The sequence below is a fragment of the Haemaphysalis longicornis genome, unplaced genomic scaffold, assembly GCF_048455015.1.
Source record: "Haemaphysalis longicornis isolate Haplotype H1 unplaced genomic scaffold, Haemaphysalis longicornis Haplotype H1 scaffold_27, whole genome shotgun sequence".
Classification (NCBI taxonomy): Eukaryota; Metazoa; Arthropoda; class Arachnida; order Ixodida; family Ixodidae; genus Haemaphysalis; species Haemaphysalis longicornis.
In genome coordinates, this window is record NW_027526325.1 from 2,736,760 (window position 1) to 2,749,173 (window position 12,414).

General features: G+C 50.7%; 1 pseudogene across 1 annotated transcript; it reads right to left on the bottom strand.

Annotated features, from left to right (window-relative positions):
* Positions 1–2,570: 2,570 nt before the first annotated feature.
* Positions 2,571–6,888, bottom strand: LOC144172930 (uncharacterized; annotated as a pseudogene). The gene is made up of 2 exons (XR_013323136.1): positions 6,498–6,888; positions 2,571–5,561 (listed from the first exon to the last, which is right to left on the bottom strand). The product of XR_013323136.1 is annotated as an uncharacterized LOC144172930 (transcript).
* Between the last annotated feature and the right edge of the window lie 5,526 nt (positions 6,889–12,414).

Here is a 12,414-nt window from a genome sequence, read left to right on the forward strand (position 1 = left end):
GTTTTTTCCGTGCCATCCGAACTCGAGCTGAGTAGTCCTCCCGAATCGAGATAGGTGAGCCTTTCAGTTTAGGTGAGGAGGAGAGAACATTAGATTTATCTTTCAAGTAGGTGAACTTCGCAGTAATCGGACCAATTTTACCTGGTTCAACCGAGGCGATGTGCGCGTTCTATGCCCGAACTTTCTATGTTCACGCCCAGCGTTCGGGAACATAGGGACGTTATATGTGATTCGGATTCGGCCCATGTTTCACCTTTTTTGTCTGCAATTCCAAAGAAAACTAGGTTCGAACGGCGGAGATGGTTTTACGCGACATCGCACATGACAGCGAGCGTTTTGATGCCCGAGGTTAATTTGTTGAGGCAGGGACCGGAGCCTGGCATGAAGCCATCGACATACGCCTCATTGGCGTCATCGGGTTTTTCTAACGCGTCGATACGTGGGGACAGACAGTTCATTATTCCCTCAAGGTTGTTTTGGGCGGCTCGAATCGCCTTGAGTTCGGCAAGTATTGCGGTTTGCGCGACTTCCATGTTTGAGAAGGCTTGTGCCAAAGATAAGATAGTTGAAGGTGAGTCATCACCTTCCGGTCCGGGGTTTACTTCCACATCGCCTAACAGCAGAAGCAAGAGGCATCCAACGTGTATGTTTGCACAGAAAGAACACAAAGACGAACACAGAACTACGAGCCAGCTATTCAGAAAACCAGGGGGACACGACACCGCAGGCAGAAAGTGGTCACTTGAACGAAAACAAGCTGCCCTGGGCAGGTAACTGACCTGGACTAGGAAGCGCACTGTAACCACAGTGGTGGCGGCGGCGTGCCCCGACTGGCCCCGGAATGGGGGCTCCTTAAAGGGGCACTGACACAAATATTTTGCATCTTGTTTTTGTTTTGTTGCGATAAGTAGCTAGTGACCTACTTATAACCTGTAGAAACCTCATTTGCTTCAGCGTGCGACGGTTGTTTAATTAGAGGCATTTTCAATGCGGCCAGTCGCAGTTTCGGTTTCAGCGAGTGCAGCGAAACGATGGATTTTGTAGATTTTGTGTGAACAAAGCTGACCACGTGACCGTCGGAGGGATATCACAGTTACAGAGCAGAGCCGCCGTAGCACTGTCGAATCCGCATCGACAGCAGTTTCTGGGAATGCCCCCCCGTACTGATCTCGTGAGGCGCCTAATTAAAAAGCGACCGTGGATGTGACGCAGCCGCTGCGAGTGCAAATGCTACCGCTCGCGGCTAACGAACGACGCGCGACGATCGAGACGGTGGGTGGCAAGACGCGCGCTGGGAGCAGCCGGCCGGTCTGCCTACAGGTCCGCCTACAGATGTGTTCGGCTTAGCACTGCGGCGGATATTCGAGTGCCGCTCTCGTAAGCGGTGCAGATGACAATTTTTAATGCAACCCGCTATGGCATCATTAACTCCTTTCTCATGTAAGCCACCATGGTCGGGACTTGGGGACAATTTCGTGCAGCGGTAACAAGCTATCACTCGAGCTACCTGCGCCGGCGTGGGCCACTATCGCGGCCGTGGCCGCCGCCTGCACAACGACCGTGCGGCTTGCTCAGTGGGCTTTTCGTGCATCCGGCGCGTTTCCGCATCCAATGGTAATAAACAGTAATAGAAACAGAGTGCCTGGAATCGCTGTAGAACTTTGGTCGCGGCCAGCTGCCCGATGAGCTGACGAAATCACGGCGCCACCACCGCCAACGATCGGGTCGTTCGTTCTCGAGAGCAGAAGCTCCGCCCTCCGGCCCTCCGATTGGAGCGGCGAGCCGGCAGTGCGGAAGCGGCAGACACAAACTCGTGACGTGTTTGGATGTTGTTTATTTACACTTGCGCGTGGTTCTCTGCTGGCCGCTCGGTTGCGTTTCGCACACTTCAAAATTGATTTTAAATATGTTCTAGGCTGTATTCACCGCTGATATTTTGCAGATGATGTATATGTGTTCCCACCAATCTATCTCCGAAGTTATCTCGCCTTCAAAATTTTGTGTCAGTGCCCCTTTAAGTAGTCTGCCGTCGTTCCTTGTTGTTCCCTGCTGCCAGGCGGGGGTCAGGATTAGCGATGGTTGCGGCGGGTTTGTTGGGGCTTTGGCTGTTGAGTCCGGTGGTGAAACTCGGAGAAGGGTAGGATCGCGCAGGAAGACGTTTTGGCCGGCGATGGGCACCGGGGTTGGAGTGAAGATCCATACGAGTAGGGCCTGCACGAGACAGCGCATTGTAACCACAGTGGTGGCGGCGGCGTGCCCCCTTCTCTTCTAATTTATGGTAGTGCTACCACTTTATGGTACAGCGGCTCCCGTCTTTTCGGGACAGGACGTTCCGGTACAGGGCGTTTCGGTACGGTCTTTTCGGTGCACGGACCTTTCGGGACACGGGCGTCTCGGGACACAGATGTTTCGGTACAAAGACGAATTCTGGCGAGCGCTTTATTGGCGGCGCGCGTTATGTTCTTATTCACATTTGAGCGTTATTTTACGAAAGGAAAGGGTTTACGGCCTTGCCAGAAAAAGAACGTCGATTTCTGTGTTAAATATTACCTTGGATATTTGTAGCATTTATAAAATCTAATTGTTCATTGTTTTGTTTTTAGATACTTATTATCACCAGTATTTTATACAGCAAATCAGTGACAGTATCACTGTGTTTTTCACTCGTTTTTTGACTACCAGGGGTGGAACAGAGTACATGGGTTTGGGAGCAGTCCTGGGAGCAGGCAAAATTGCCTTTTGTAGCAGGCTTGGAGCAGCCAGTAAGGCCTTTTGGAGCAGGTTAGGAGCAGCCAGAAAGGCTGTTTGGAGCAATTACCCACCATCTTAAGATCATTTGTGGTACAGCAATTATATAATACTGCATTTAGCAAACACTAAGCTAAATTGTACAAAAGCATTGTTTATGTATACAAGTTTGGAGCTACCTTCTAAGTATTAGTTCCTCCCTAAGCTTTGAAAAAAAAAAGGACTACTCACGCCATTTTTGTTCTTTAGCGCAGCTCAACTTCCAATGTCTGCACTACTGGTGGGTAGTACACTGGCTGGAAAAATATGCACTTGTCTAGGAAGTTTTCTTCCAGGTTAAACCTCTCCAAAACTACAAAATGATTTTGGATACAAAAATAATTATCACACAACGCAATATTGGAAACAAAAGAGTAGTCCTTTCAATAAAGTTTATTTGTTCATACAAAAAGCACTTGGGTTAATGAGCTTTAACACACAAAGAGAGTTTGGTCTCAACACTTGTGAAACATATACCTTTTTCTTGAGATGTCCTTTCTTACTTGTGCTTCAATAGAATTGCATCTATTTCCTCAATACGCTTCAGCACCTTTGGAAGGGTCGTGTTTGCTTCTTCAAGGAGCACATTACCACTTTCAACCTTCCCCATCTCCTTGTTTTTAAGTCCAACAGTAATCAATTCTTGAGCACTGCCTAGCAGAGACTTGAGTGAAGACACCCTGTTGAGGAGGTCTTGCTTTTCATCAATGAGCACCGTGCGCTCATCTTTTTCAGGTTTCTCACTTTCGCGTTTTCGTTTCACACTCGTCATGGTTTCTTGTTCGCTCTTCACACGTTCGAGGTTGCGCTGGCGAGATTCTCGGACGGACTTCAGGAGAGGCGCAGTTATTTCCACTTTGGTGGCATCACCGTCGTAACGCCTAAGGTATGCCTTTATTTGCCGCATAGCAGTAACACTGGTAATGCTCATGGAGCTCCGATGTTGCAAGGCAAACTTGTTCTCGCTGAAGCCTCGCTCGCAGTCCGCGTTTCCATGAGGAACACACAGCACGGCTTTTACCAACCTCACTAGGTTTTCGTACTTGTAGTCTCCGGAGTTGGCTTTCTGCAGAGAAAACACGCTCTTCCAGTAGGCAGTTAAGCTTCCTTCCCGGTCCCAATCACATGTTTCGCACACCAGTCCGTTCCATTCATCTATCAAGACAGACACTTCACTGGGAGAAATAACTTGTGGCAGTGCGCACGCAATGTGCCGAAGGGACACTGAAGATGATCCATGCCTCGGGTTTAAGAACTTCAAGTGCTGAAGAACTTTGTTGTCCAATGGCAGCCGAGAGAGCAAGTGTTCAGCACAAGCAATGTAAAATGCACGTGCACGGATGTACATGCTTTTTCTTTCGCAAGCAGGCCAAGAATGTAACGCCTGTTTGGTGTCTTGCCCTAGCTCTGGTTTCTGTAGCCACATTGCAGATCCATGGATGTCCAAAACCTTCAGCTGCGCTCCAGATAGCTTGCTAAACGATTCTTGCCGCATGAACCGCCCCAGAATTCGCTTAATCAGGAGCACCATTTCCTCATACAGTATGTGCAGCAGTGGTTCCTGACTTTGGAACGGTGTTTCAAAGTTCTGGAATAGTTTAGCAGCATTTTTTACGAACAGCAGCTTTACTTGAAGAGATTTGTCCGAAAATGCTGCTGCAAGGCGTTCATGCCTTGTGGCAGATACAGCTCTCACTGCGTGCTTGTTTGAGAAGAAGACTTTAAGTGCTTCGAACTGTTCGAGAATGCGCTCCACTCCAGGCAAAAGTGTCAGCCAGCGGCTGCTCACATGTCGAAGGAATTCGAGGGCAGGTAATCCCAAGTTCGTCTGCACTTCTTTGAAGTCTGCATTTCTTGCAGCTGACTTAAAGTAACTGTGAATGTCAGTTACAATGGACTCGAGATCATTCGAGAACGCCTGAACACCAGACAAAAAGGCATTGTGAACCTTGTGCAGCGTGCACTCTCCTATGTCCAGCAGGTGAGGGCTTAGTTCTTTTACCCTTTTTTTAAGCTCTTCATCACATTTGGTCCATCAGAGAAGAAACAGAGAAGATTCTGTTTTGGCACCTCAGCAAGTGCTTCTTGAACACAAGAAAACATGATTTCAGCTGTAGCATGGCCAAGGTTGAATGATTGCAGATGCTCAACTACAATACACCCGGCGCTATCTGAATAAAACCGCACTAGCACATCCAGCTGCTGGACCTTCTCTTCAGGTTTTGGCGTTTCATCGATCATGATTGCATAAAAAACGTTAGGTCGAACAAGCTCATCAACCACTTTCGACTTAATGTACGGGCCAAGGCCATCAGAAATTAAGTACGACAACTTTTTACGTCCGCACTGGAAGTTTCTTGCAACCTCAGAGTCCGGGAACACGTGCGGGTACATGGACGTGGCGGCATCCCCCCAAGTATAGGGCATCGAGTTTGCCACAACGGACAAAGCAAAGACCGTTTCAGCTCTTGCAACGCTGTCTCGTAGGGAATTAGCTGTTTGGTATCGACTGAAATCAAGAGTTCCCTGAGTGAGCTCAGACTTGCGAAGTTCTCCGTTGGGGCCCCGAAGCTTCGCGGTATTTTCAACGTGCCTTCTGGAGCTTGCATGGCGCTTGATCGCTGTAGTGCCGTGCTGGGCGCAGTTGACAGGTACAGAACAAATGATGCAGAAACCAGCTGACTCTTTGCCTGTCTTCTTGCACCACTCCGAAATGAGGTCGCCATTCTCATCCTGTTCTTGCAAGATGGCGTCATTAAATTTGGTGCACCGCTCTGAAATTCAAGAAATTTCGCAATATTAGGCAGGAGATATAAAATAAGTAATTCACAGTTTAACTGCAATATTATGGTTCCTCCACAGTTTATAAAACATAACGAACGTTATATCGTTGCCGCGCTCGGAGCCATTGCACAAGACATTAAAGAAAACATTTCAGAACCACAAAATTTACATCAACTAGAAGTATTGGATAACGCCGCGACCGCATACCACTGTCAACTGTATCCTGCATACCTTCTGGGATTTTGAACGCGAGGCCGACATCGTGAGACGGACATAATTTGACCCGTTCCTTTCCATCCCTAACCTCCCTATTCCCCTGCAAATGAAGTTTCATCTATGACTACATCAGGCGTCTTTCTACCGTGCCCTCGAACCAAAACGCAGCTCTTGTACTATATAAGGGAGGTTTACAATATGCGGCATTATCTACCTTCGGCCCAGCGAGCGCGCAACGTTATCACCGTTCAAAGGTCAATCCTCAAACACAAAGTCGAATGGGGATCAGATAACAGGCCTGCTTCGTGCCCGGTAAACTACAGTGTTTAAGCGAACTAACGGCGGCATGATTCCGTAAACAAAAACAAAAAGGTGTTTGCTTGCATTTTTTCCCGTCGAACAGCGGTTTCAGTGCGTACGAAGCTGAACATAGCTTTGTCTTCGCACGCCACGGCCATGGTTGCGAGAGTCGACGAACGTATACGCCGTAGACTACAATCCTCCACATAAGCAAAGCTAACCCCAAAGTTCACTGGTGAAATCTCACAACAAAAGCGAACCCAATTAACAAGCGACAGCTACGGAAAGTCCCGGGACGGAAAATTAGGATCGTCACGTGGTAGTATTGAAGTTCACCTCCAATAAACTACAACATTTCAAGCGGAAATCATTCTACCTGTTGCGATTAGACACAAAGACATTTTACTTACTTTTGGTCATTTTCCATTGATGGTGGCGCAGCGGCCGGCACCGGCAAACGAAACCACGACCACCACCGTGCAAATGCGACACAAAGAGACGGCGGGCAGAGAAGGCAACCGAAGTTGTCCCTGCGCCTCATCACCGCTGCCGGCTGTTACCTCGCGCGGCGCAAAGAAGTGACTCACTGCGAGTATTTCGAACGTGACTGACACGAGTCGTTTCAGTGATTTGTCGCCTTTAATCTGCTTATAAATTCCTGCAATTACTCAAAAAACTAAGTGTGAAAAAAGAACACGATGTTACGCATTAAGCGAAATCTCGTTTCAAAACGCGCGCGCGCGCGCGCGTTGACATCCGGGTTCGTCGCTTCAGCGGAGTGATACACTACAACAACCAAGTTTTCGCGCCCAGCCGCCCAGGCGTCCTGGCGGCCATATCTCGCGGCTCAATTCGGACACTGCGGCGCAGGACGGCGCTGATAAACGAGTTTGGCGCAACAGGGGCGGTTCGGCGCAGGATGGCGCAGAAAAACAAGTTTGGCGCTCAATGGCGCAAATGGCGCAGCTGTTCCACCCCTGGACTACGTATTATCAATTGTTTTCTTTTTTTCGAAAATCAGTGAGAGAAACTAGAGAAACTATTTCCTTTCTGCACTTTGCGAACTTCCTACGACAACGGCTGCGTAAATGAATTCCACCGCACCCCGTCCTGGGCCCAGCTTCGCTCCTCTTTGGCATCACTGGAATCATCGAGGGTGCGTGAACCGCGTCGGGCATCCCCAGCCCCACCGCTACAAGTACTCGACGACGTCCCCCCGCCCCATGTCCCCAGCCCGTGACGAGCCGGTCCGACGACGACGTTTGACCTGCAACGACGACGACGTGTCCCCAGCCCTGTGGCCCGATGTGGTAGCAGCCCTCACCGGTTCGTCATCCCTTTGTAGGCGCGTCGCTGCTGTGCGCCGGAGCTCACCAAACCCATCTCTTACATCCGTGGGGGCAAGAGCTTCACTGTACATTCTCATCACATCGTTCACCTTCACCGAGCTCATCATGTTACTGCGGCCTCGACCGGGACGGTCGCCTTCGAGGAAGGGGCATGTTACGCCACCAAAGACGATGAAGGCAGCAGCCGCCTGTGTGGTCACAAACAAGCATCTGCGACAACGACGAAGCTGTGTGGGGCATGCTTCCTGGCATGCGTGTTCCCACATTGCTCATCTGCGTCCCTATCGGCACCGCGCTGCAGCTTCGACCGGGACGGTCGCCCTCGACCGGGGGGGTAATGTCACGGGAAACCTAGGCGGTGTTGCGGATCTGGTAGCGTGACCGGTGGTGGCGTACGTTGATCCGGAGTTGGGGCAAACATTGGGGCTTGTAGGGCGACGAAAGAAACTTTATGTACAGAAATCTACATGGCGTTTGACTGAGTGAACACGCTTTTTCGCTCCTGCGCGCAGGAGCTTAAATAACCAGGTTGGGTCCACCCCGTTTCCCCCGTTCCTCGACTGACGTCAGTATGGTCCAATCAGGGGCGCCCCGACTGACGTCCACACACTCACAAAGAGATGGCACTTTGCACAGGTTAATTTTCAGTTGACTCCTGATGATGCAATGGTTGAAGCTCCGAGAAGACGCCCTGACCCCGTCGATAATCCGGCGTGGAGTACTCGTTGAATAGCAGCGTCTCGGATCACAACAAAGCAGTCCCCCGCTGATGATTGCCGCTGGAAAAGCAATGCTGCACGTCTTTGCTAATCCCTCCTGGCCTCCCTGCCTCGCGGGCGGGAAGCCGCGGAAAGCGCCTTTTTCAGCAGAAGCGTCCCTCTCCGCCGCGTCATCGCTTACACAGCCGGGTCGCTCCCCACCGATGAGGGTAGGGGAGAGGAAAACTTGCGATAATGGGCCGACGGAAGCGTTGGGTGACTGAACCCGATTGCATTGCAGACGGGCGTCGTAATGTCAATACGCCGATCGTAACAGCATCTCCGGCCGGCGGGAAGCCCCCGACGACATTGGTTTCCAGCCCGTGTAGGAGGGAGTCTTGTCCCAGATAGAGACTTCGGCACGTCACACAAACACCTCAATCGGTCCTCCCAGAGGGTAACCCATTCTTTTAACACGACGAAACGGTCAGAATCACGGCACAGACACTTGCGGGAACACTCCTGGCTTTTCCTGTCGCGAAGGGATTCATGGCTCTCTCACGTGCACTGGCAGATTCCGAAAAACACAAAAAACACAGCAACAAAGCAAGCGGGTGCAAGGACAATTCCCTGAAAGACCACCAGGCTGCTTCTAAATTCAAACAAACATACTGACTAAAACCCATCTAATGTGGCAACACTCAACACGAGAATATGAACTGAATAAAAATAAATCTGGTGTGCAAAACGCATCAACAAAGGAACTCACAACGACACTAACCGCAGAATTCAATATTGGTAATAAAAACATAGTTCAGGAAAAAAAATATGAAACCATATTCCTCGAGGCCATCTCTACACTAAGGGCAGCGGCTTAGGCCGTCAGCGTTGCCATGGAGCTTCCCCTTTTTGTAACGGACCTCAAAATTGCGCTGGGCTCCCCATTACGCAAGACAACCAAACTGGCACATACAAATGCCTCAATATACAAAAACTGACCATAAACACGTAGTACTAAACGCAACTACTTGCGGTGTTTATAGACAACAATTTCGTACACTCCATCAGGGTGAGACGAAATGAACACTGACACGCAGATTCCGCCTACCTTACGTGGCGTTAAATCGAAAACACTAACCACTTCTCCAACCAACAACACAAAATTTGCGCATACCTCACGCTCTGTTCGACCTCGAACAATAACTACTTTTCCAACGCCGAGCAAAAGTTCTAACTACGTGGTGTCAGATCACGCACATGAATCACTTCTCCAACAAAACACTAACATAATGTTTAGTTCACGCGGTGTTCGATCACGAACAATAACTACTTCTCTAACGCCAAGGAAAAGAATAACTACGCGGCGTTAAAGCATGACGATCGACACACTGGTAACTAAAAGAAGCAGACGCTTAACTACCTCTGTCTTACGAAAGCTCGAAAAACACTTGAATACGAAAACAGAATGAGCAAAGTACGCCATTATACAAGCGCACGCGGATTCGTCTTGAATCCTTGAAATCATTTTAAGCCCTCGTCAAAACAAACATTTCCGGGTGTAGCCTGCTGAAACGTTGTTGCCACTTAGGCCGACCGCCTGTGCTCATCTTTTGCAAAGTGCACCGCACAGTGTACGGGGGAGGTCTCTGACACTGAGGGGGAAAACAGGCGCAACGCGTGCGGAGAGTGCGGAAGTACAGGAAACCCAGAGAAGAATGGGACGCCCGACCATGACGAACGCGTCGGCGGGGAACCCACTCTCCCCGAAACGTCCTCCCCCCAGCTCTCCGAGAATTCCTGCGGAACCCAGTCACCCCCTTCTGCCCTTTTTGGCATAGTGCCCCTCGGCCTTTGTCAAGGCTAGGGAGCGGCCTTTTTGTTTCCTTCGGACCTCTGAGTTTCCATTTAGCTCTGCTGCTTCTGGCCATCTTGGCCTTGAACGCTGCAAAGTGAAAGGGGTCACGTCCTTTCTTTGCCTTCTCACGCTGACTGTTTTTCGGCCGCCTCCTTTTACTTCTTTTGGGTATCGCGGCGCATTCGAGCGGCAATGCGCCGATCCCAGGCGACTTGCAGTCAAACTTGAATGGCATGTTATGGCTGCCCGGGCCTACCTGCGCGGCTACTGGTTCGGTTCGCGCTCTGCGATCCGCCGACACAGTTGACTCGTTACTTCTCTGCGCGCCTACGGACTTAGGTCGCGCTTCGCGATCTGCCGACGCGGCCGACTCGCTTCTTTCCGGCGCGGCTACGGAGTTAGCTCGCGCTTCGCGATCTGTCGACGCGGCCGACTCGCTACTTCTCTGCGCGGCTACGAAGTTAGCTCGCGCTTTGCGATCTGCCGACGCGGCCGACTCGCTACTATCCAGTGCGGCTACGGAGTTAGCTCGCGCTTCGCGATCTGCCGACGCGCACGGCTCGCTTCTAGTCTGAGTGACTATGGGCTCAAGCCGCTCTTGCAAACTCTCGGAAATGGGTGGGACAAACACCTTACCTAAGAAGTCGGAAAATTCATCCTCGTCTCTAGGTTGTTCATCGAGTTTAGAGCCTTGCGATGTCACCTCAACTACCGTGGCCGGCAGGGGCGCCTTTACGCTTAGAGTGCTGCTCTCACCCATGCACTGACTGCTGGGTGCCACCCCGTTTGAACTGGGCGCTATCGCCGCCAACTCCCGAGCTTTTGAGCGGGTCAGCGCTTGGACAACTACTCCGAAGTTCAAACCCTTTTGCCGCAACAATTCCTCAGACCGGTTGGAAAACAGGTACGGATATTCGGGCGGCAAACTAGGCGACACCGCGGCCTCGGTGTCAAGTATCCCGAATGGGCCCTCGATACAAATTCGCGCGATTGGAAGACACACGCTGTTTGCCTCAACCGCCTGCTTGATCCAGGCGCACTCGCCTGAGGACTGCTCTGGGGTCACGTAAGATGGATGTACTACATCCATCGTCGCCGCGGAATCTCGGAGTACCCGGCAGCATTTGCCGTTCACCGTCATCTCCCGAATGTACGGTTCCAGCAGCTTCATATTCACCTCGCCTTCACCTGCCGACAGAAAAGCTACCCTGGGATTCCTACACCCGGCGGCCACGTGGCCCGGCTGGCGACAGTTGAAGCAAATCAGTGGTTGTCGCTTTTCGGAAACCTTTTTCTGATGCTTCGCCTGGTCGTCTTTTGTCTCCGCGTTCTCATCGTCACGGTGCTTCAAATCTTTCTCTCTAGCGCCCTCGGCATCTCGGGAAACGCTGTCTTTTCGCCATTTGGGTTTGAACTCCCGCTTCGGACCCTCCCTTATTTCACCAGCATGACGCGACAAGAACTCGTCAGCGAGCTCGGCGGCTCGTGTCACCGTTGTGACATCTGATTTGTCCATTACCCAGCTACGCATGCTTGCGGGGATCCGGCGGTAGAACTGCTCCAAACCTAGGCGTTGTACAACTTTATCGTGGTCGCCAAACGCGCCCTCCTCATTTAGCCACTCCTCGAAATTCGCCATCAATTTATACGCGAACTCCGAGTATGACTCATTTCTCCCTCTTTCACCTACCCGAAACCGCTGCCTGTAGGCCTCCGCTGACAACCTGTACTTCTTTAGAAGACACGCTTTTACTTTGCTGTAATCTTCTGCCTCTTGTCTAGTCAAGCGGGCTACCACATCGGCGGCTTCACACGGCAACAAAGTCAGTAGGCGTTGCGGCCAAGTGTCTCTAGGGAAATCCACTTTCTCGCATGTGCGTTCAAAATTTACCAAAAATAAACCGATGTCCTCTCCCACCTTAAACGGTTGCATGAGGTCCTTCATTTTGAACGACAGCTTTTCTCCTCCGCCACTAGAGGCCTCGCCAACACCACTACCGCTTCGGGCTTTCAGTATTTCAAGTTCGAGCCGCTTCATTTCTAGCTCATCTGCACGACGCTGTGCTTCCGCTTCTGCTTTCTTTCTCTCATCTTGCTCCCGCTCTTTCATAAGCTCCAGGCCCTCTGAGAGCTCATAGTCGTCTGCCCCCACTGCTTCGATAGCCTCGATGATTTCTGGCTTTCTTTTCTCATCGCCTAAGCTTAACCCCAACATTTTTGCCAACTCTAGGAGTTGCGGCTTTCGTAGCGACTTCAGGTTCATGTCTGTATCGAGTGCTGCCAACTGTTACTGCAAAAAATTCTTTACCCTGACGCACCAAAGAAACCTCGCGTCAAAAGAGTAATACACACAAAAAAAATCCTTTACCCCGACGCACCAAAGAAACCTCGCGTCAAAAGAGTAATACACTTTACCTCCCTTGCT